At 44.8% G+C, this 20,802-nt stretch overlaps 1 protein-coding gene across 1 annotated transcript in view; it reads left to right on the top strand.

The window, feature by feature from the left end:
* Positions 1-5,604: 5,604 nt before the first annotated feature.
* Positions 5,605-20,802, top strand: part of LOC142443066 (uncharacterized) — a 28,666-nt gene continuing 13,468 nt past the window's right edge. Inside the window, 1 exon segment of the mRNA XM_075544679.1 lies at positions 5,605-5,780. The gene's annotated coding sequence lies outside the window, so the exon portion shown is untranslated.

Here is a 20,802-nt window from a genome sequence, read left to right as displayed (position 1 = left end):
GCGATTAGAGAGGTAAAACTAAGGGCATCATAATGGGAGGAGGAGATTTTAAAGAACTAGACGATAGTGTTGTGTTTCATCAGTGCTCTTCTGCACTCTGGATATATCGTCCCTTCTTTGAGGGACTGTCCACTTGTCTTGCAGGTGGGCATCAAGTCTCCACGTTGCCTGTGCTTCTTCATGTCAGTTTACTTGTTTTTGAACTTCTGATAGCTATACCCATCGACACCTCATGATCACACCGGCTGGTGTGCTTCTTCCATGTAGGCTTTGTTGCTTCCCTGGTAGATGTCCACTTGTTTGACTTCAGGCCTGTAAGACCCCAGATGTTCTGTCTTTTAATAGCTGGACATCATCAGCTTTCTTCACCACATTTGCTTATACACTCTTTTTTGCTTTAAGCAATCATATCGGGAAGGTGAGTATCATATATTGCCACATTATTATAACAAACTGTTCTTATACTGAGATAAGATTTAAGTAGAGACCCCAAATCCACTTGCTTCCTTATTGTATTTACAGATAAATACATCTATCATATATTTACATATATGCATAGCCATATTTATACATATATTTACATAATTTTTACTTCCCTGCTTCTTCTATTCTTTCCTTCTGCCTCACTGTCATTTTCACCTATCGTTTATCTCTCAGTAATTTCTCTTGGGTACATCTCAATTAATTAAACATAATCAGGCACCCTATACCCTCCTCTTCATCAATTTTAGACCTTTTGTTGCTCCATGTATTGGCTCATCATTCCTCTTGCCGTATAATCCCTCTCGCATGTCCTCCCCCCACCCAGAACCATTGGTCCTGTTGCTGTCTTCTTGAGATTGCTTGTTTTGTCTATCTTGTATTGATAGACATCAAAACAAGCAAACATATAAATAGTTTCATGTCTTACTGCTAACCTTTGTGAATATCCTCCAACCAGTTCAGATGAGGTGCCAAGTGCTACCCCTTGAATCGGGATTCCTCTGGGACTTCTTGGCTTTGTTCCCATTGCTGATCTGTTGTAGTCCCCACTTACTTTGCCCCCATATGTGGAGGTCAGACTGGCAGCACTCCCTGAACTGTATCTCCAGTGCTGTCCTCAATAGCACTGTGATTCCTACTACTGGGTATATACCCAGAAGAAACGGACTGTGGTGAGACATCTGAGCTCCAATGTTCACAGCGGCACAGTTCACAATCACAAAGAATTGGAAACAACCTAAATTTCCATCAATAGACGAATGGATATCATGTCTTGAGCTGGGACCAGCTCTGCCATCCTCTCTGTGAACTAGCTGCTCGAACAAGAACATTATCCTCAGGGCTTGGTGTGCCAGAATGTGGTCTACTCTCTCTTTTTCCCTCTTAGTTTGTTCCCCTGTGAATGGGACCAGCTGGCAGCAATCCCTGGACTGGTATGTTGCCCTCAAGGATTGGTGCACCAGAATGAGGTCTGATTCCCCCCGCCCCCCCCCACACACCCCTTCCGGTGGAGATCTAAACAATACTCTCACTATGGGTGGGTTAATGCCTTGCTCCCCCAATGCCAACTTTTTTCTTCCCTCCTCCCTCTGTGGGGCTTAAAGGCATGAAGGAGGAGAGAAAGAGGTCTTTCAGTCCTGGTGCTATCTGCACCTTTTTCTTTTCATTTTTTAAAACCTTTTAATTTTTGATGCCATGTGCATCCTTGGGCTTGGTCTGACCCCTGCTGAGTACCTGGTCCTTAGCCCGGAGACTGTGTGGTATGTTCATTTTCCTCTACACCTGTTGTGCTGTTTGAACTTACTCGGTGGACTCATGTTGTACTTGTCCTTTTGTGCTTGGCTAACTTCACCCAGCATCATTTTCGCCAATGCTTTCCATGAGACTATATGTTTCATGTTTTCATTGCTGCTTTTTAAGATGCATGATACTCCACGGTGTGTATATACCATTCGTCTATTGATGGAAATTTAGGTTGTTTCCAATTCTTTGTGATTGTGAACTGTGCCGCTGTGAACATTGGAGCTCAGACGTCTCACCACAGTCTGTTTCTTCTGGGTATATACCCAGTAGTAGGAATGCTGGGTTGTAAGGTAACTCAATTTCCATTTGTTTTAGGTAATTACTAAATTGCTTTCCACCGTAACTGTATGCGTCTAAAGACTATCAGCGATGGATGAGAATTCCCGTATTACTACACCCCCTCGAACCCTCCAACATTTGTTCCTTTCTGAGTTTTTGAATTGGGCTCTCTTTTGAGGGTGTTAGGTAGTATCTCATAATTGTTTTAATTTGCATTTCCTGGATGGCTAATGATTGGAGCATTTTCTTTATGTTTATTGGCCATACGGATTCCCCTTATTTGTGAATCTTCTGCTCAGGTTTTTGCCCACCTCCTCAGTGGGCAATTCATGTTTCCTTATTATAGACTTGCAGAGTTTTGAGTGATAAGCCCTTTGTGTGATATGTCATTGCCTGTGTGCTCTTACTACTCTCGATGTAGTCTTTCAATGAGCAATGTTATCTGTAGGATATCCCACTTGTCTGTTTTAGCTTTCTTTGTGTGTATCTTTCCTATTTCTTGTAGCCTGTGTATTCCCTGCACCACGGTCCTTAGGTTTGTCCCAGTTTTCTCGTTGATGATCCTAATAGTTTAGGGTTTTATCTTGAAGTCTGTCATCCACCGTGAATTTGTTCTTTTGCATGGAGTGAGGTAAGGGTCTTACTTCACCATTTATTAAAGAGGGTGTCCACTTCCCATTTGATGTCAAGATCAATCTGGAAATGTCCTTTTTGATGATGAATGCAGCATCATTCCTCTTGATCATTTCGTTCCTAGAATAGTAAACTATGAGTTTCCAATTCAAAATGGCCCATATCAGTCCATTTCATCTCGGTTGCCTATTTTTGGCATAAAAATTAAATGCCGATTTTCATGCGGTCTGTTTCTTTTTATCATTTCCAAATTTCCTACGTTTATACTGTGTACATTTCAAGTTCTGCTTATTAATTGATATCTGCAGCAGTTCCTTCTCATTTTGAGTTCTGCCCCATCGGTAAATGAAGAACCCAAGGACTTGACTTCCGCAAACTTTCCTCTATCATGTCATTATAGTTGACTCTCCTTTGAGAAGGCAGTTCTTCCTCAGTCTAATTTTGAGTGCCTTCCTAGCTGAGGGGCTTCTCTTCTGGAGCTTTTTCTGACAATATTCTGCTTCTTTTCATGAGGTTTTCACTATCTGACAGTGTTTCAATTCTGACAACAGGTTTTCTGTGCTTAATTCATCAGGACAGCCTATTTCTTCTTCATACCCTGGAAGCTCTGCTGAAACCCGTTCACCTTGGCTAACCCTGCTGGCATTTGAAATATCAGTGACAGCTTATAGCATCACAGTACCACAGATGCCACCACAGTACGACAAACTGACAGACAAGTGGTGGCATTAATGTTTCCCTACGATGTTAAGCAAAACTCTTTGTTGTTGAGTTGATTCTGACTCATAGTGACCATGTAAGAACTGCACTGCAGGGCTTGCAAGCCTGTAATCTTTCCAAAACCAGACCTCCGCCCTTTCTGTCTCTGAACAGTTGGTGGTTGCATCACCAGTGTTCCTACTTCAGTGTTACACTTTTCAAACTATTGGACTTGAACTAACTATCCAAAGCCATCACCATTGAGTCAATTCCCACCCTATATATAGGGTTTCTGAGGGTGCAAATCTTTACAAAAATCTTTACCTTTTTCCCACTGAGCAGATGTGCGGGCCATTCACTTAGCAGTCCAATCCTGTGGAGAGACATCTTAAGTAGGGACTCGTTTCCATGACTATCACCAAATCAATGCTGACCCGTAGTGACCCACTGTAAGTTTCTGAGACTGTAACTGTTTACAGGAGTAGAAAGCCCACTCTTTCTCCCTCAGGGCGGCTGGTGGTTTTGAACTGTCAGCCATTCAGATCACTACCCAATGCGCAGACCTACACCAGCAATGACAGTACTTCCCAATTACAAAGTGCTAAGAGCCCAGATAACATATCAGTGGTCACTCTGGGAGGCATGGACTTTATTATTTAGAGGAAGTCAGTTATGGAGGTACAGTACTGCTACCCTGGGGCAGACAGCAGTGTTAGGGTTTGATCCACACTGCCCACTATACCCTAGCAAGCATGGGTTTTTATATTGCGACCCCTGGTGGTATAGTGGTTATGTGTTGGGATAATTTCAAGGTCTACAATTCAGAACCACCAGCTGTGGAGCTTCGTGAGAAAATGACTAGATGGTACTCCGGTAAAATTATCCTCTTGGAGACCCACAGGGGTTGCTATGAGTCGGAATGGACACGAAAGTTATGTGATGAAATTACTGTAGGGAAGGGGAGGGGTGGGGTGCTGGTGGGGCAGGCCTGGATCCAGTGTATTGGCCGAGGCCTTCCTGGGAATTGCTCCTCCAATGGCGTCCAGTGATTGCTGCCTAGAAACCCCCTTGATAATCACCTAACAACAGCAGCCTGTGGGCAGGCCATGAGCAGGACATGGGAGGATGCTTGCCCACCCTGCATCTGACTCCAGGGCCCATCTATGGCCCATAGATCTTTACTGCCAGTCGTCCGCACTAGCCCTCAAACCTAAACACTGGGATTTGCAGCCACAAGTTACAAAACAAATCCCACAATGAAAATCTACTCTAAGCCAAAGGGAACAATTAGCTTGAAAAGGGGGAAGAAAGGGATCAACCTCAGTTCCAATTGGTTCTGATCACCCAGCAGGCATGCCCAGCCCCTGGCACTTTCTGGGGCAACTTTCCATCACAGTTGCCAACAACCGAAGACCTTATTTCTCCATTGTCTGGTTGCCTTCTTCCATCAGTCATCATGATGGTCCAATTGACAAGAAAACATAGTACTGAAAACAATAGGGGTGAAAACACGGACATGTGAGAGCATTTTTATTAGATGCCATCCAGCTGCTTCCAAGTCATAGCGACCCTGTGCTCCACAGAACAGACCCTGCACACAACAGAATGAAGCACTGCCCAGTCCTGCTCGGCCTTCACAATTGTTCTTATGTTCGAACCTATTGTTGCAGCCACACTGTCCGTCCATCTCGATGAGGACCTTTTAATTATCCACTGCCCGGCCACTTTGCCAAACATGATGCCCTTCTCCAGGGACTGGCCCCTCCTAACATGTCCAAAAGTATGTAAGATGAACTCTCATGGTCCTTTTCCTTTAAGGGACATTCTGACTGTACTGTCTTCCAAGACAGATGTTTGTTCTGTTACTGTACAAAATAACGATAAAATATTCCCTGTCTTTAACAACTACAGTTTTTGAAAGGTTTTCCAAAAATGTTTGGACACATTAGCTCATTTATATCCGAATGCTGTCATAAGTAGAGATTATTTAAAACGGTTCCAGGTGAGGCGTAGGACAACCTCAGAGGGTGGATTCTCCCAAGGAACTGGAAAGTGAGGGACGCAGGGGAGGAGGGAAAGGTCAGATCCCAAACAAAGGCGGAACTACCTAGTGCCGCAAACTAAAGTTACAGCCCTTTTCGTGCACGCACGGAAGCTTTCCGCCAGCGCACCGAGGACGCCGGAAGCGGAAGTGAGCGTTCTCTGGTCCTGTCCGCCGGCCGGTAAAGTTCGGCCGCTCCATCCAGTCCTCTGAGCCGCATACTCCTAGCCCGTTCACCACGCCCCCCGCATCCTGGGAGCCCCCTCCCCGGGAGACCCCGGGCCCGGGCGCAGCGCCGCGGGGCGCCGAGGTGGGTGCAGCCGCCCGCTCGGGGCGTCTCCAGGTAAGAGCGCGTGCTCGCGGGCAGAGGGCGTCCCCGGGGGCTAGGGGGGCGGGAGACGGGCAGGGCCGGCGCCCCCAGACGCCCCGACCCCGCGCGCCGGGCGCCCCTTTGTCTCCGCGTGTCGCTGTCCATCCCGGGCCCATCCTTCGGCCTGGTCTTCCGCCGAGTCCAGAACAGCCAGCCAGACGGACATAAATACACCTCCCGCACGCACACACCCATTCACCCAATCATCACACCTTCACCCACGGGGAGACCTCAGTGGGCGTGCACCACCCTAATGCCGGTGTGTATACTGACCGGTTTTTGAAGCTGTTTCCCATGGACTGGGCCCTGTCCATGGTGGTTTTCATTCCACCGGCCTTTTATTCCCAATACCACTCCGTGCGCTAGGGCGGATCGGGTGTTTTAGGAACCCACAGGGACATTTCTTCATAAGGAAGATGTAGTAAGAGAATTGCTTCAAAGGGTCTGAAAGCTAGCCTTACCAGAGCTTCCCCAGACCACTTACAAGTTCCTTCAGTCGGTTAACTTACAGCAACTCTTCCAGTACAGGCCCATTCTAGCCCATCCTATTTGTGACCTCTACCAGAAATTAGGCAAACAAACAACTCCATTATTTCTTGTCAAATTTAAGTCTTCATTCAGAAGTACTAAAATTTCCCAGGTCAGACTCGAGTAAGGTCTTCCCCTGAGATAAAACCAGGTAATGTCTAACAAGTGTTCCTCTCATGGAGAAGCAGAGACAATTCACAAACTCCAGGTTAGAGGGGAAAAAGAAGTCTGTTGAAAGGTGATCTGAGCAGGGACACAGCACCAACTCGGGGTGTGGTGGTGGAGCCCAGTTGTCCTTTGAATAAGTTGAGCTGATATGCGCTCTGCCTTAGAATTCGTATGCTGGGATAACTCGTACAGAAGTTTTACTCTACCTTGTGTTTCAGGATAACCAAGGTGTGCCATTGTGGACCCTGAGCAAATAGACAGAATAATAAAGTCAGGACAGCCTCAAGATGTCTTTTAACTAATCATAGGGAATTAGCTTGGGCCACTAACAACCAGATGAGGCAGAGGAGATGGGATTCTCACTGTTATCTGTTCATCCACATTGAACATATTTGCTTCTGAATAACAAGGATTCCATAGGAACTGAAATGGGGGCAGGGAAAAGCTACACTAAGTTGGGCTTGACGACAGTAAGGGAAATGATGATGGGTCGTAGGCCACCTGCAGTTAAACAGGTTACAACCACGATAGCAGATGGCATTGTGAAATGCCTAATCCATGCCAGGTGTGCTCTTCCTTTCAGAAGTGGGATTGGAGTCTGTTTCAGAGATCTCGGGTGATTCTTCATGGGCAGGTCGCTGTTAACAGCCTACATGATGAGATGCGGGCTCTTGGGTTCCAACTGGGTTCCGTATGAAACCCTTCCCACTGTAGACTGTGACTGTGTGTCCAACATGCCCAACACAGAGCTTTGGAGATTCTCCTCTGAGCGGTTAATTCCGTTTTCACGTGACTCTGCCAATCAGTAGGTGGCTTCAGCATCCATTCACTGGGCCAGGAGCACTAAGGCAAGCTGCTCTGAGAGGGGACCTTCTGGAAGCAGCCTCTGAACTTGCTCTGTGTCCCTCACCTCAGCTAGGTGTAATCTCCACTCAGCAGCAAGAGGTATATTACTACAGCATAAGCTGTCACAATCACATGTAGAAGAAAATGGATATATTTAATTTTAACTCCTAAGTAGTTATGTTGTCCAGCTTACATGTAGCTACCTGATTTAAATTTATAATTCTTTAATAAAGAATTCAAAAGATTCAAGAAGAAATCAGTATTTTCCAAGATGAGAATATTGCCCAACGTGAGCTTTACACTAGATGTTGTCTAATTAGAGAGCAGTTTTTAACTATAAGAATTTGGTAAGTCTTATGAATTAACGTCTCACTTCAGATCTCACTCTGAGCATACATCCTCTCCTTTTTGTTTAAATACCTTACAGGTTTCAGGAGAGGTCAATTTAGGTTGACATTGGCCTTTATTTTATTTTATTTTTTTACATTTTATTAGGGGTTCATACAACTCTTATCAAAATCCATACATATACATACATCAAATGTATAAAGCACATCCATACATTCTTTGCCCTAATCATTTTCAAAGCATTTGCTCTCCACTTTAAGCCCTTTGCATCAGGTCCTCTTTTTCCCCCCTCCCTCCCTGCTCCCCCCTCCCTCATGATCCCTTGATAATTTATAGATTGTTATTTTGTCATATCTTGCCCTATCTGGAGTCTCCCTTCCCCCCCTTCTCTGCCGTCCGTCTCCCAGGGAGGAGGTCACATGTGGATCCTTGTAATCAGTTCCCCCTTTCCAGCCCACTCGCCTTCTACTCTCCCAGTATCGCCCCTCACACCCCTGGTCCTGAAGGTATCATCCACCCTGGATTCCCTGTGCCTCCAGCCCCCATATGCACCAGTGTACAACCTCTGCCCTATCCAGTCCTGCAAGGTAGAATTCGGATCATGGTAGTTGGGGGAAGGAAGCATCCAGGATCTGGGGGAAAGCTGTGTTCTTCATCGGTACTACCTCGCACCCTAATTAACCCATCTCCTCTCCTAAACCCCTCTATGAGGGGATCTCCAATGGCCGACAAATGGGCTTTGGGTCTCCACACTGCACTTCCCCCTTCATTCACTATGGTGTATATATATATATATATATATATATATATATATATATATATATATATATATATATATATATATATTTTGCATGATGCCTTATACCTGGTCCCTTTCGCACCTCATGATCGCACAGGCTCCTGTGCTTCTTCCACATGGGCTTTGTTGCTTCTGAGCTAGATGGCCGCTTGTTTACCTTCAATCCTTTAAGACCCCAGACACTATCTCTTTTGATAGCTGGGCACCATCAGCTTTCTTCGCCACATTTCCTTATGCACCCGTTTGTCTTCGGCGATCGTATCATGGAGGTGTGCAGCCAATGATATGATTTTTTGTTCTTTGATGCCTGATAACTGATCCCTTCGGGACCACGTGATCACACAGGCTGGTGTATTCTTCCATGTGGGCTTTGTTGCTTCTGAACTAGATGGCCACTTGTTTATCTTTAAGCCTTTAAGACCCCAGACACTATCTCTCTTGATAGCCGGGTACCATCAGCTTTCTTCACCACATTTACTTGTTCACCTGCTTTGGCTTCAGCAGTTGTGTCGGGAGGGTGAGCATCGTAGAGTGCCAATTTAATAAAAGAAAGTATTCATGCATTGAGGGAGTGCTTGAGTAGAGGCCCAATGTTGTTCCGCCACCTTAATACTAAACCTATAAATATAGACACATAGATCTATTTCCCCATCCTCCTATATGTATTTGCATGTTCATGTCTTTGTCTAGACCTCCATAAATGCCCTTTGACTCCTAGCTCTTTCCTCTATTTCCCTTGACTTTCCTCCTGTCCTACTACCATGCTTTGTCCCCACCTGGGTTACAGCTATACCTCTTCTTTATGTAACCTTACCCTTGATCATTCCCTACCAGGCCTGCCACCCCACCCTCACTATCATTTTGGGTCCCATGTTGTTCCCTTGTCCCTTTGTTTGTTAACACCACTTCCTTACCTCTCCCCACCTTCCCCTATCCCAAGTCCCCCCGGAACTGTTGGTCCCGTTTTTCCTCCAGATAGTTCATCCAGCCTGTCTTATTTAGACAGACCTGTGGAGACAATAACATGCATGAAAACAAGACAGAGGAAAACAAAGCAACAGTATACAACCAGACAACAAAACAACAACAACAAACCACTGACAAAGAACAAAACAAAACACATCAAGAAAGAAAAGCTTGTAGTTAGTTCAAGGATCGTTTGTTGGCCCTTAGGAGTGTTTTCCAGTCCAGTCTGTTGGGGTACCACGCCCTGGCCCCAGAGTCCACTTTCAGCATTCCCTGGGGACCTTGCCACTCCATTCCCTTGCTGTTCCGCTGCACTGCACTCCCCCAGTGCTTTGCCTCGGTGTGGTGGGATCAGGTCAGGTGCATTTCCCACACTGTGTCTCCGGTGCTGTCCCCTGTATCGCCCTTGGTCACTGAGACATTGGCCTTTATTATACGAATGTAAGCACATGTTGATGGAATGCTACCTTTGCTTTTCACAACTTTATTTCCTTTTGAAGGAACTCTGGTGTCACACTGGGTTAAGCATTGAGCTTCTAAATTGAAGCTTGGTCATTTTGCTGCACGGTCAGTCTAGAGGATAGAGATGAAGTCCCTTCTCAGTAGATTTCCAACTCCAAAAACCCATAAGGAAGTTATACTCTGTCCTTTGGGGTCATTGTGTATCAGGTGAGACTACTTGAAAAATTATGGAAGTGAAGATTCAGAAAATTAATTTTATTTAACTGAATGCACCATGTTACAGGGTTGATATCTTGTGGTTTGGGTGGCAGTGAAAGACCCTCTCAGTTGGGAGACTTGTGAATCCCTGAGGCAGCAGAAAATCCAATATCATAATTCCTTGACACAGTCAGAGATACTTGAAGCAGAGAAAGGAAAACGTGTTTGTGTTGGGTGTTGGGAGGGGGGTGTTAACGTGAGCCAAGTTGGAGGAGGCAACAGCAGCGGGTCATTTAGAACTCATCCTCTTTTTCATTGCCTACTACTATACCAAGCATCATGTCCTTCTCCAGGGACTGGTCTCTCCTGATAAGAATGAGAAAAAGTCTTGCCATCCTTGCCTCTAAGGAGCATTCTCGCTCTATTTTTTCTGAGACAGATTTGTTGGTTCTGTGGTACTTTGAATATTCTTCACCGTAATTCAAATCCAACAATTCGTCTTCTGTATTCATTGCCCAGCTTTCACTTGTGTATGGGGCGATTGAAAAATGCCCTGGCTGGATCAGGCGCACCACAGTCCTTAAAGTAACATCCCTGCTTTTCAACACTTGGTTCCCAAGTTTTGCATTCCAATGTCCAATAATTAACGTATCCTGATGGCAAGTTTGATCAGTTTCAGACTGAAAGGGTTAGTAGAATTCTTCAGTTTTTCCATCATGACCTTAAGAGAGGTTAGTTCATAAATTTGACGAATAGATGTCTTGATTGGGTTTCCTTGAACATGCATAGATATACTGTGATCACAGATAGCATTGTACTTCAAGATCGATCTTGATTTGTCCTTTTTGATAATGGAGGCAGCCTGATTCCTCTTGATCGTGTCATCCCCAGCAGTAAATCATGGTTTTCTGACCCCAAATGGCCAATTTCAGTTCATTGCAGCACACTAATGCCTAGAATGTTGACTTTGTTAATGCATTCCATTTCATTTTTGACAACTTCCAATTTCTTAGATTCATATTTTGTGCAGAGATCCAATTATTAATTTCAGTTTGCTGTTGTGTTTTTTCCCTCGTTTTGATTCATGCCCATGAGCCAGTGAAAATGCCAAAGGCTTGACTTTATCCATGTCAGCCAAGTGATACAGCAGCGCTTGCTCAGTCGTGAGTGCCTCCCACCCTGAGCGGCTCATCTTCTGGAACTATTTCTGATAATACTTTGCTTCCTTTCCTAAGGTTCTCAGTAGCTGGCAATGGTACAGTTCTGTCCATCAGGTTTTCAGTGGCTAATTCATCTGAAGTGTAGACAGCCTTTTCTTCTTTGTAGTCTTTTATTAGTCTGGAAGCTCTGCTGGCATTTGCAAACTGACAGACACAGGGTGGAGTCATATGATACAGTACTATACAGTATTACATGAAAGTCATTTTGAAAAGTTTATCAGAAAGGGTTAATGAAAGTAGTTTTGAAAAGTATATCAGAAAGGATTTAAAGAATTTTACTTCCTGACACAATCGTTGAAGACAAACGGTGCATAAGCAAATGTGGCGAAGAAAGCTGATGGTGCCCGGCTATCAAAAGAGATAGTGTCTGGGGTCTTAAAGGATTGAAGGTGAACAAGCGGCCATCTAGCTCAGAAGCAACAAAGCCCACGTGGAAGAAGCACACCAGCCTGTGCAATCACGAGGTGTCTAAGGGACCAGGTATCAGGCATCATCAGAATGAAAAATCATATCATTGTGAATGATGGGGGAGTGCGAGTGGAGACCCAAAGCCCATCTGTAGGCCACTGGACATCCCCTTGCAGAAGGGTCTCGGACGAGACGAGCCAGTCAGGGTGCAATGTAGCAACGATGAAACATACAACTTTCCTCTAGTTCCTAAATGCTTCCTCCCCCCCCCCCCCAACTATCATGATCCCAATTCTACCTTACAAATCTGGCTAGACCAGAGGATGTACACTGGTACAGATAGAAACTGGAAACACAGGGAATCCAGGGTGGATGATCCCTTCAGGACCAGCGCTGTGAGTGGCAATACTGGGAAGGTGGAGGTAGGGTGGGTTGGAAAGGGGGAACAGATTACAAGGATCTACATATAACCTCCTCCCAGGGGGACGGACAACAGAAAAGTGGGTGAAGGCAGACGTCAGACAGTGCAAGATATGACAAAATAATAATTTATAAATTATCAAGGGTTCATGAGGGAGTGGGAAGGGAGGGGAAAAATGAGCTGATGCCAGGGGCTTAGGTGGAGAGCAAATGTTTTGTGAATGATGAGGGCAATGAATGTACAAATGTGCTTTACATAACTGATGTATGTATGGATTGTGATCAGAGTTGTATGAGCCCCTAATTTAAAAAGGGGGAAAATAAAATTAAAATTATAAAAAGATATAATTACAAATGAAAGAAACTGTAATAAGTTCATTGAGAAAAAGGGCTATGTAGGACAAAGTTACACAGGTGAGCCCACCACTTCAACATTACATCCCTGGCTACCTGGAGAGAATCAGATTCGCGTTTCCCCGCTGCCCCAGGCCTGGCTGCTTCTTCTGCCGTGGGATCCGTCAGGGCCTCCATCGCGTTGCCATAAAGAAGATGAGGAGCTGCGTGAAGATCGCAGGTGTGTGCTGCGCTCCGGAACCTGGAGCCGCCAACATGCTCAGGGTGGAGCAAGCTAGACACCACTCTCTCTCTCCTTACTCCGCACTGTCTCCTCCCCAACCCCTCTCCATTCCAGGTCTCCGGTGGGGTGCAGTGAGAAGTAGTCCCAGGCAACTGGGGAGCTGGACCAAGCATCTTGCACACCCGTAAACACTGGTGTGTGAAGGAAGCCTTGTTCATCTGTCTCCACTCCCCTCCCTGTGCTGTATGGCTTCTTGGGCTTAGAAGTAACATTCCCTTGACTTCTGAAAGCTGGAGCAAGGCAATATGGTGAGTTCTGCAGCGAACCAGGCTCTTTTTACCATAGGTGGGTGAAAGTGTATAATAGAGTGTTACTGCTATAATTTTGAACAGTGTTAACTTTAGATCAATTAAGAAGAAAGATAAAGAGATTAACTTTATTCTTTAATGCTTTCCCTTTTGTAGGTCTGATTTTCTGATCAATAGCATTTTTCTTGTCTCTGAATATCTTCTTTTACCATTTCTTTCAAGGCAATTGTACTTCCTATGTCATCAATTTCCTCCATATCTGTTTGTGTGTTTGTGAATCATCTTTGATTTCTGCTTCAACCTTTAAAGAAATATTCTCTCTTAACAGTCAGAAAAATAGACACATAACAGCAAAACATTGGGCTATTCAACAAGTTATGCTTGTGTCGTTTAATGTGTGGTGAAAAGAGTTAAGCGCCTGATGTTGTGGTTGGAAACTATTCACAGGCACCTCTGAAGGGTGCTTGGCGGCCTGCACGCACAGGGTTGTAGCTTTGGAAATTGCATGTGGCCGTTGTACTGCACACTCACAGGTTAGCATGCCTGTCGATGGATTCAACAGTAACTTAAAAATAGGAACGATAATACAGCGACAGTTACTACATCTCTTGTGCAGCTGTTTTCATTGCTGGTTTCTATACTCCTACCAGTCACCACTGTGAACACAACCCTCTGTGAACCCTGTCCGTGCACTTCCACATTCCTGGTAATCATGGATAAATCCGGCCGGTTTCATAGGAGGGGAACATAAAGCATTTGCCTTTGGGGACTGACTTATTTATTCAGAATAAGGTTCTCAGATCTGCTTATTTTCTAGCATCTGTCAGGACTTCATTTTTCTTTATAGTCAAGCAGTATTCCATTGTATGTTCATCCATGCATCTGTGGATGGACATTTAATTCCGTCCACATTTAACTCAGGCGCCCTGCTCTCTCTGGCCTGAAGCTTTGGGCCTAGACCTCAGTGCTTAATCTTGTTCCTCAGTAGGAAGTTGATTCCACGTGCCCTCTGGCGTTGAATATTTCCTCTTCTAGTGTGTGCTGTTTGAATGTGATACCCTGCATGTCGCATTTTGGTAGGTGTCCTTCGTTCGGTTCTATTCACTTCTCCACTGTTTGCTTTCGTCTGTGTCAGTACTTTTCTGAACTTTTCACTGATTTTTGCTTCAGATGGATGTTGTTTGGTGTCCTCTGGTCAGTTGCACCCATGGTAACCACATGCTCTGGTCAGTTCCACCCATGGCAACCACCTGCACAGCAGCACGAAGCATTGGCCGCTCCCATGACATCCTCACAGTTGTTCCGATGCTTGAGCCCATTGTGCAGCTACTGTGCCCGTCCATTTCATTAAAGGCCTTCCTCATTTCCACTGCCCGCTACTTTCCCAAGCACGGTGTCCTTCTCCAGGGACTGGTCTCTTCTGACAGGTCCAAAGTACATGAGACAACGTCTCACTGTAATTTCCTCTGTGGATTAGCCTGGACATAGTTCTTCCAATGCAGATTGGTTTGTCTTTTTAGCTGTCCATGATGCCTTCACTGTTCTTCACCAGCACGATTCAAACACATTTTCTTTTTTGGTCTTCTTTATTCTTTGTCAACTTTCACGTGCATATGGGACAATTGAAAATACCCTGGCTTCGGAGGGAGGGGGAAAAAAAAGAGGACCTGATGCAAGGGGCTTAAGTGGAGAGCAAATGCCTTGAGAATGATTGGGGCAGGGAATGTATGGATGTGCTTTATCCAATTGATGTATGTATATGTATGGATTGTGGTAAGAGTTGTATGAGCCCCAATAAATTGTTTTTTAAAAGAAGAAAATACCCTGGCTGCGGTGAGACGCACCGTAGCCCTCAAAGTAACACCCTTGCTTTCAGTTCTCTAAAGAGGCCTCGTGCAGGAGATTTACCTCATGCAGCTCATCTTTCGGTCTCTTGACTCTGCTTCCATGACCATGGACTGTGGATCCGAGCGAGATGAAGTCCTTGGGGAGCGGGGGGAGGAGCCGAAGGAGGGTGGGTGAGAAAAAAGAGAGAACCTTATACCCGGGAGAAGAGGAGTTGACTGGGATACTGTCACTGCACTGATGTAATGGTTCTTCAACTACACGTAATACATTTAACTGGAAAAACAAAACGAAAACACAGCTTTAAGGCATGTGTTTTAAAAAGTCAGGATTATAGTAAATTAATACATGATTTAAAATTCATCATACATTGACTTCATTTTTTAGTTTGGCCTTCTAGTAAATGTTTAGCTCATTGATTTTGACTGCTAATAAGGAGAATTTTTTCTGAGTGATTTAAGAGCCTCAGTTGGTGGGCATCTCTTATTTTTCTTTTATTGATATAGCTACAACTTATACCTCAAATGAATAGCGTGTCTTGTTTTGACATTTTGAGTTCAAATCTGCCTCCGTAATGGTCACCGTTGAAGGCAGGTTTTGGTAGACTTTCAAACATGTTTTATTTAAGGCCCCGTATGCTTCATACCATGGTCTTTTTCAGTTGCCTCGTGTGCATGTGGAAGTTGGACATGGAATCTTAAAGACCAAAGAATAATTGATGTATTTAAACTGTGGTGCTGGTGGACCATACTGGAATTCCCGTGGACTGCCAGAAGGACAGACACATCTGTCTGGGCAGAAGGACAGCCAGAGTGCTCCTTAGAGGCAGGGATGGAGAGACCAGCTCATGTACTTTGAACGTGTTGGGAGAGACCTCCCTAGAGAGGACGTCAGGGGTGAAGAAGTGGCGGGCCCCGGACAAGAGGGATCAGCACCGTGGCAGCCACAATGGGCTCCCACCTAAGAGCAGTTGTGAGGGAGGCGCAGGACGGGCCGTGTTTGATTCTAGGGCACATATGGTCGCTCTGGTCGCAACTGATTCGATGGCAGCTGACCGCACCGTGCCCGCTGATGTCCGTGTTCAGAGTTGCGTGTGCTCAGGTTTTCTACAGAAAATGGGAACGAGGGGTTCCATGTTCACTACACATCAGAAATTGGAAGTCTCCATTTGTGTTTACTTCATTCCTGTGATTTTTATTTTCACTCTGCTCTCTTTGTAGCTTCCAGGTCGCTTTTATTTGACCCCAAATGCCTGTGTTGATGCTGCTGCTACAGTAGGGCCACTTTCCAATTCCGCGTCTGCTGTGCACGAGGACCAGGCGACCACCGCCCTTATGAGAGCCCGCTGTCTCAGAAACCCTGTGGAGGGCCTCTGTGACTCAGCGTCTGCTCGGAGGCCATGCACTTGGGTGTTTGGTTTTGTTTTACCTTGTGAGAAAGCTTACATTTTCTTGAGCAGAAGCAGTGTGTTTCCCTTTTCCAGACATGAAGGCAGTGGAGCCCTTTAAGGCCTGTGTCTGTGCAGTAGGCTTGTTGGAGTCACTGAGCACGTAAAGTGGGTATGAGTGTCTGCCAAATCATCAGCTTCTCCTTCCCAGTTTTCAGTATTGAAAGCGTGGTCATTCGTTTTAGCAAACTTGGTTCTGTTGCTAATATCATTGCATCCCAGGCGCTACGTTACTCAGTGTAAATCTGCTTGGGTTACATGCTGGTTGTTCACTTTGCAGGGTTCCACTAGTTTCTCTCTGACCAGTAAGCTTTTTCCCTCGTTATGATTATAATTTTTGGTCTGTATTTTTACCCACTCTATTCAGGATTTTCTAATGTGATCCCATTTTCTAGTTCCTCTGGCCTCTGTGTGAAGGAGACTGTTGACCCGGGGGGCCATTGAAGTTACATGTCCATTTGAATTAGCAGTGCTTTGCTGGCACTTGGTCTGCCTCTAGGGCAGCTGTTCTCAAGCTGTGGGTCGTGACCCCTTTGGGGGTTGAGCGACCCTTCCACAGGGCTTGCCTGATTCATAACAGTAGCCAAATTACAGTTATGAAGTAGCAACGAAAATAACTTTATGATTGGGGGGGTCACCACCACATGAGGAAGATTTGAGATCCCACAGGTGGCCGTGCGAGCCTGTAAGCTGTCAGCGTCCTGCCATGTTTCCACTGACTTTGCAGTCATAGGTCCCTGTGCCCCTGGCCAGGACCTTCCAGGATGCCTCTTTCTTTTGTGCCATCAGCCTGCCACTCGCTGTGTCAGTCTGACACGAGCACAGGACAGCATCGGGACTGCAGACTTCCGTCGGACTAGGTTGGGATGCCTTCTTGACACGAGGTGACTTCTTGACATATAAAACTGTTGCTTGTACATATGAGTGTCACTGGTTTTGTCTCTGGACAACCTGGCCTAGCACTGTGTGTGTGTGTGTGTGTGTGTGTGTATACATTTACTGTTCACATTCAAAGTACTTACCCCCCAAAAAAGTACTTACAGCCTGTATTCATTAGACACTTCAGGTATTTTTTGTTTTTACTGCTTTACCAACTTTGAGCACACTGCCTATCAGTGTATACCATATTAATTTTAATAAGCAGATGTAGGCACACGGTTAGTTTTCTGAAGGGAAGAAGTTTTCTCTGAGACACATGGATTTACCAGGAGAAGCTGCTCTGGATTTTCTGAATTGAATGGAATGTTTCCTCTGTCTCCTGAGAAGCTATAGATTCCCCCATGATGTTATTGTAGAAGAACAGCCAGAATAAGAACACTGTGTACCCTCATGAGCAGAATCATGGTCCTGAATTTAGACTTCATGGGCAGATTATCTGCAGTATGACCCTGGCTTAGCAGTAGCCTGCCTGGTCAACATTTCACATTGATTGATTAGTTTTTTCCAACTTTACTCAGAACTGAGTTTGAAATAACACCTGCTAATCAGAGTCATCACATACAAGTGAGCCAGTGTATTCAGAAACTTTTATTATGACTTCTCAGAAATCGCAGGTGCAGTCGTGAAGAGTTTCGGATCTTCATGCCAGCGAGAGTTTTGCTGTGACCCTATCAGATCCGGACACCATCCGATTAGAGATGACACAGCTCACTTCACCTGTCTCTTGGCCAGAGGCATGATCTCCCTTCCCGAATCCACTGCTCACTTTCGCAGGCTTGCACTGAGTGAAGAAGGAGGCTGCAGCAGTCAGGCTCACAGAGCGGGGTGTCCCTTGTCAGGCCCGGCCAGTCCAACTTGTGCGCCCTCCAGGAGCTGGACCTGTAAGCACTTGGCATGACGCTTCTCTAGGGCTTTTTGTGTGCGTGTCTGTCTCCTAGGGTCACTGGACATTTGAAAGCAAGCCATGTATATGTTAGCTTATTTTAAAACTGATTTCCTCCTTACAGTAAGAAGTCTGCATAAGAGTAGTTGCTCACTGAAAAATGTTCGTAATCTTTACTTGGTGACGCTGATTACATTACCATGTCTGCAGTCGCTTTAAAGTGTGGATCTTCACCTCTCAATCAGCAGAACAAGATGTTGAAACTCTTCCTTCGGAAGAGGCAGTGCTCTGTTGGGTTTGAACATGAGACTTCCTTTCTGCGAGAGTGTGTGTTCGTTGTGGGCAGTCCATAGTAACCACTGTACAGTGGTCCTGGGTCTTGGGGTTTAAGAATTGTGACGAGTGGGTTCTCGTGTGGTTTCCCACATGAGCTCTTATTAACTTTACTCGCCAAGGCATCTCTTTATGAAAGTGACAAGGAAGAGGATGAAATAATTTGAGTTTTTAAAAACTAGGTAGTTTAAATATAAAAATTCATAATTCTCCAAAAGGATATATATTTTTAAATTAGCAGGTAGGTCTGTCGCCTCCTCGTCTCCTCGCTATTGGTAGGTGACATTGGGTCGGTTCTGACCCAGAATGACCCTCTGCACAACAGAACAAAGCTCTGCAGTCTCGTGCCAGCCGCACAATTGTTCCTATTCCCGCGCCCATCGTCGCAGCCACGGTGTCCGTCTCCTCGAGGGCCTGCCTCTCTTTCACTGCCCTTTCACTTTGCCACGCATGGTGTCCTCCAGGGACTGGTCTTTCCTGACCACATGTCCAAAGTATGTAAGATGAATTCTTGTCCCCCCTGTCTCTAAGGAGTGCTGGCTGTACTTCCAACACAGATGGGCTTATCTGTTTGGCAGTCTTTGATAACTTTCAACATTCCTCTCAAGCACCACAATCCTGCACCGTTTCAACTTTTTCTCACTTTCTCCTGATGAGGGACTTTGGTTTTCTTCCATACGGAAGGCTGCAGCCTTGATCTTCCTCAGCAAGTGCTTCAAGGTGTCCTAGCTTTTATCAAGCACGTTTGTGTTGTGTGCATATTGTAGATTATTAAAGAGCCTTCCTCCAATCCTGATGCCATAATTTTCATCCTGTAATCCAACTTCTCTGGTGATTTGCTCCACAGACAGATTGAATAAGTATGGTGAGAAGATTTAATCGTGATTCACACCTTCCCTGATTTTAAACCATACAGTACTCCTTTGTCATGTGCACACAACTGCCTCTTGATCCATGTAAAAGTACCACATGAGCACAGTGAAGTGTTGTGGAATTGCCATTATTTCCTAGGTGATCCACAGTTTGTTAAGAACTCACAGTCAATAAAGCACAAGTCAACCCCTTTCTGGAATCCTTTTCTTTGAGCCAAGCTCCCTCTGTCATCAGCAGTGATACCCTTGTTCCATGCCCTCTTCTGAATCTCCCTAAACCAGTTGGATGATCTTTTTTTTAATTTGTTTTGTTGGATGATCTTTAACAAAATCTTTTCATCTTACTTTCATATGAAACAAATGATACTGTTCTATAATTTGAGCGTTCTGTTGGGGTGATCTTTCTTTACACTGAGTGCACAGACAAGTGAGTGCTTCCAATACTTAATCCTCTTGTGGAAACATTTCCGTTGGCATTCACTCAATTAATGGAGCCTTGACTTTTTGCCGAATGCTTTCAGTTCAGCTTGAACTTCTCCCTTCAGCACCATTGGTTTGGGCTCAGATGCTCCCTTCTGAACTGGTGGAATGTACACGAGAGCTTTTTGGTATAGTGACGCCATGTTCATTCCATTTTCTTGGGATGCTTCCTGCATCATACGATCAATACTGAATTGCAACTTAAGGCTTGAATTGTCTCTTGAGTTCTTTCAATTCAAGACATTCTTTCTAACTCTAGGTCTTTGCACGTTTCATTTTTTGACTTTGTTTTCCCCTGCTGCCCTTTGAAAATTTCTGTTCATTTCTTCAATTACTTCACCATTTCTTCCCTTTGCTTTAGGTACTCTACAATTAAGAGCAAGTCTCAGAATCTCTTCTGAGATCCATGATGATCTTTTCTTTGGGTTTTTTTGTGTGTCTTTTAATGACTTCTTTTCTTTCTTCATGAAGGTTGTTCTTGATGTCCTCTCACAGTCCATCGGATCTTCTATTGTGAGTGTCCAATACATCAAATCTGTTCTTGAGATGGTCACAGAATTTAGGTGGGATAAACTCAAGGCTGCATGTTGGCTTTTGTGGACTTATTTTAATTTTATTTGGCTTTTACTTGAACTTACTTATGAACAGTTGATAGTTTGTTCCACATTCAGCCCCTGGCCTAATTTTAGCTGCAAAAACCAGAGGTGTTAAGGAAACTGTAACCAACTCATTTTCCATTGGGTTTGTATAGAACCCTTGTTCTCTCATTCCTGTGATGAGTGAAAGCAAACGGCCATTTTGCTGTGTTTGCCAGTTGTGGATAATTCATTTGGCCTAGTTTTATTGAGTTGTCTGTGCTGGATCTTATGGAATATATGTAATGTTTCAGTCATAAAAAAGTAATGGTTTAAATGAAGTCATTTCTTTAATTTCTGCTATGTGTTCTGT

The sequence above is a fragment of the Tenrec ecaudatus genome, chromosome 1 (genome assembly GCF_050624435.1).
Source record: "Tenrec ecaudatus isolate mTenEca1 chromosome 1, mTenEca1.hap1, whole genome shotgun sequence".
NCBI classification, from domain to species: Eukaryota; Metazoa; Chordata; class Mammalia; order Afrosoricida; family Tenrecidae; genus Tenrec; species Tenrec ecaudatus.
The sequence above is the reverse complement of the archived record's forward strand: the minus strand, read 5'-3'. Positions and strand labels throughout refer to the sequence as shown.